Raw genomic sequence first — 5,000 nt, forward strand, 5'->3', positions numbered from 1 at the left:
CGGCTTTTTCCCGACTTTTTTATGATAGAAAGTGAGGTTAGGAAAACCAGGAGTACATGTGCCATGCTATCATGGCCGATAGTTCAAAGTTTGTAAATATTAGTCTAACGCTTTTCATTCGGGTTGGTTGTGCATCGTAATCACTTCACTCTTCCGTCGACAAATCATACGATGAGTGCTTTTTTAAAAATTCTAAACAAGACGCCTACAAGGGCGTATCCGTGGAATCCGCAAACAGTTAACTCAAATTGTCCAGTTACAGTGAACTTCAACTACAGGTAAAGTTCGGAAAATGGCGAGAGATTACCAGAAAGATAAATCTGTAAAATAACTTGAAGTTTCTTGTTGTAAAAACTCACTATTAATGTTACCAACTTTGCAAATGCAAACAACGAAGCCCTATTAGCGGGTGATCAGGATACGAGATTTTTTTATTTATTAATTTTTTTAAAGGAGACCTTATTCAAATCCTACAGTTTTACTTGCTTCCTTAACTCCCGACCGTTCATCCAAAAATTACAAGATAAACCTTAAATCATCCGAAAAACCAAGAGATCATGAGGTGAGAGAACACATCCCCCATACATGGGCCTCTTCCAATCATAATCTTTTTCAATCTAATTTTAGCGCGTGGTCAAACTGCGAGGCTATTTTAGGAAAGACACCTAATTGGCCAATTTAAATGACGTAGTAACATTAAAGGTAAAATTTAACAGTTAATCAGATATGCAAAAACTTGCGCCTGGATTTTCTGAGCGCAGTTCGTAAGGACAGAGGAAATAATTTTTCTGCCCAGCTAGCTTTGAAAGTGCCTTCTAAAGTGCAAGGAAGCCTCTCTCGATCCAAACGATGTGATACCGGGATTTTTGGAGCGAAAGTCCTAACAAACGGAAACAAGTATTTTAGCTTTCCTGTGCTTTGAAAAACCTTTCGAAAGAGATGTTTTTCGATTTAATCAGTTCAGTAATTTTCGAGAAACGACTTTCCTTCGTGTTTATTGGAATGCAATTCTTGTCAGCCGTCACGACATGGCGCCTGATGTGAACCAGTTATGCAAAGAAATGAGAAGATTTATTTTCGAAGTAGACTTAGAATAAACACCTAGCAGATAATTTCCCGGCCCGGTGCTTTGAAAATGCTTTCCAAAGAGACCTCTCATGATCCAAACGTTGGGGTAAGTCCGGAGAAGCAGCTTTCCTCACTGTGGAGATGCAAACCTGATGAATATTACACAGCACTTCCGAAATTAAATATGCAAACATTTGCACCAGTTTCTTCGGAGCGAAAATTCTAACAAATGCGAAACAAAAATTTTAGCTGCATTGCGCTTTGAAATAGCTTTCGAAATAGATGCTTACCGATTCAATCTGTTCAGTACTTTGCTAGAAAGGGCTTTCAAGCAGGTTAGAAAATCGAGTCTTGGTTTTGTGTTAATCATTCATACAGGGGAGTGACACGACTTCTATTTAACTTCGGAGAAGCACGTATGATTTTCCTGCTTAGCGCTTTGAATATGATTTCCAATGCTAGTAGTGCGGTAGTCTAAAACACACTGTTTTTTTTTTCTCTCTAAACTCTCTAGATTTTCAATTTCCAATTTAAAGTACTTTAAACGGAGGCGACCCGATGACCGGTACCGTTGGGCACTGCGCGATCATGGGATCGACACTAAAAATAACTTTGACGGCGTGACGCATAGCTTAAAATCGACTTTAAAAAATTATCATAGGGCACGGGGATGTGTTCTCTTACCTCATGATCTCTTGGAAAAACTTATTACAGATCACAGTTCAACAACTTATCATCCTGGGCCAGTTGTTCAAAAACTGATTAATTTAACGATAATCTCAGGTTAAAAATTAACAAAGGAGTTTTACTCTCGACTCCCAAATGCTGTTCAAGGCTGACATTCGGTAAAACTTTACATTAAAAGAAGTCAATCTTGAAAAACAAAAATAAGCAAAGGAAACTTTCACCAAAAATTTGAAAACATGAACAAAAGTTTACGCTAATCCTGGATTAAGGTAATGGGCTTTCGAACAACCGGGCCCTGTGTTCGAAGTCCGGTTCCGTAATCCTGGTTAAGTTCCTTGCAAACAGTTTGAATCTGCCGAAGCGAAGACAAGAAGACGACATCTGTACTCCATTTCTCTCAATGCGTGTTCTATGTCCAGTCCAAGGTTCTAGTTTTACAATTCCATAATCTTGATTTCAGTATCAGAGTAACTTGGTACCAAACCTTCCACAATAACTTGAAATCTCGTTAAGAAAAAAGCTAAAATCCAGTAGCCCTTTTCGGGTTGGAATTGCCAAAACTCTCTCTATCATCTATTCAAAACTCAACAAAAGCTACAAGTAGTAAATAGTTCTCAGTCAGAAACTACAAAAGTTCGTCATGATTCTACACTCGAATTGAACAAAAAACTATCAAAAACGAAACCAAAAAAACCCTAGTGATCGCTTCTCGAGAGAACAGACGAACAGCGGAAATTGTTCTGTGCCTGCCCCTTACAGCACTGAAAAAAGTACAGTACGTAGTACAATGGTACTTGACCGTAGCCCTTGGCCGAGAAACTAATCAGCCAAAAGGCCGACAAGCGATCAGGATATGGGATATTTAAGTAAAAAAAATGTGGGGATACGGGAGGTTTGGCTGGGGGAGGGGGAGCGATTGAGGAGATACGGGATGTTATTTAAAGTAGGAACGCATTGCGTACGTGTGGTAGTACAGTAACTTGACAGTGTTTTTTTCCATAACAGTCAACTGAGATGCGTTTTGTTTTTTCAGGAGATTCAAGTTGTCCTTGCGTAATATGTAGCTCTAATAGTACACGATATTGTTTTGGTATCGTAAATCATTACAGTGCCATGGTAGATATCTTTGCTAAATACCCCCTAAACCCAGAAGTATTAAAGAAAGTAAAAGAAAATCGAAAACATTTGGCTTCAAGGCTGACATGTTGATCATTTACAACGTCTTGTTCACCACAAGCTTAAGCGTGTACTTTGAGCTCCTGAAAGCTTTCCAAGACCAATGTCTCGTGCGGGGTTAGTATCTGGATGAGGGACGTCAAAATATGCGACTTGCTGTCAGGAACATACGACCAGAAATTCTATTTTAACGCTCAAAAATGCGAACTAAGCAAGGTACAAATTTTGTCAGCCTGCTTTATGCAAAACAAATATTGACGCAACAATAAATAAATATTAATATGCAGTTTTTAAGGAGAGCAGAAGTAACTTTTAGGACCAAAGTGTCGATCGAGAATAAAACAATTTGCCATCAGCAACAAAATTTGCAAGATGAAAACATCATAAATTTTGTGCCACGAATATAACAAGTTACCATCAGCACAAAATATTTCGGCAGATTTTTGTTACGTTCAAAAAGAAGTTCAATTTTTCTATCGTAATTTTGGTCGTACAAGTAAAATAGCAAAATCGAAAGTGAGATCGATTTTAGCGGCCGCCTGTGATCAAGTTACCTTGCGTGTTTAATAATGCATCTGTGACAAAATAGCTGCGGTTACACTAGCCATTTTGCCCTTGGGTAAGTGGCTTTTTCCCACGGGGAAGCAATTTTTTATGTGTAACTGATCTACCCAAAGGAAAATTGCCTCTGGGAAATTTCCATGGATACGTCAAAAAGAACAAAAGAATTGCCCATGACAGTTCCAGATGTAAGTCTTATGGTTAACGAAACCCCAAAGCGGCTCAACCAATTACAAGATTGCCGAACGCAAGGAAAACACATGCTGTGATGAACTGTGTAAACAATATGGATGGCTTTCGTGCAATGATGTGAGTATTTTCTACGTTTCTATTTGTATCGTAGATTATAGTTTAATTTGATGGCATTTTCTACGGTAATGATATCGAACAGGATCCTGCTAGCGCTGTTCAGTATAGAAATGAATATCTGTTTGAGCAGCGTATGACGCAGCGAAGTGTTGAGCAAGCTGGCCCTTTCTACCTTGTGCAAAAACCGCCAAATGTAAATCAGTATCAGCAGTTTCCTTGTTTTCCTGTTGGAGGCCATTTCCAGTTTCTTCTGTCTGGTCGTCCTAGTAGCCTAGCCGAAAGCACCAGTAGGCAGTTGCGGGTCTTTCCCTTGTGAATCCACTTTGCGAAAAGCAAGCGCTGTAGCTGGTCAAATCCAGAGGTGAAAATCCTGATATCAGCTTACAAGTCTTACAAAGAACATCACCACTTGCTAAAAACAACGAGAAGCGCTCACGGCAAGAAAAGTGTATGGGAGAGTATCATGGATGAATTTATTCAATTGTGCAGGGAAGCCGGAATCGACACATCGAACTTTAGTGCAGATTAAAGAAAAATGGAAAGGCATAATCGATAAATACAAAAGTGTCAGTGCCAACAACAACAACAACAACAAGACCGGACGAGACCGCAAGACCTGCGAATTTTACGATGATATCGATGAATTCATGGCCAGCTCAGACAACGTCAGGCCCAGGCAGTGAAGAAGCAAGTGCGGGCGAGGAAGGTGATTGCGTAACAACAACTGCGGATCCTATTACCGATACGGAACCAGGAGAAGAAGACAACACCAAAATCAAACAACCAAATGAAAAGAAAAATATGCCAGGTCTTCAAAAGTTCCTCGAGACACTCTCCAGTGGTCAAGCAGTCTATTGTTTAGAAGTCGTTGGAACCAGTTCTGCGGACGTGGAAATACCCAAGCACGCCTTTTCTGACGAGCAGCAAGTCGACGTCTAAAACATAAATTGGAGAGTTGCAAGGACTAAAGAAAGCATAACTGAAGTCGAGGTCTTTGTTGCCTTCTTAAAATGAAGCGATGAATCGCTGAACTTAATTGAGGTGGACGGTTTAAGAGAAGCGCCGACCGTGACATGACATTGACCGCGGCATGACAATTACCGAAAGTAAGCCAAAGAAAAGTTCGTCGTTCAAATACAGATCTTCGATATTAACATGCAGATCTTCGATGTTTACATTTTTTTTAGATCCTTAATTTT

This window comes from Montipora capricornis, chromosome 3, assembly GCF_036669925.1.
Source record: "Montipora capricornis isolate CH-2021 chromosome 3, ASM3666992v2, whole genome shotgun sequence".
NCBI classification, from domain to species: domain Eukaryota; kingdom Metazoa; phylum Cnidaria; class Anthozoa; order Scleractinia; family Acroporidae; genus Montipora; species Montipora capricornis.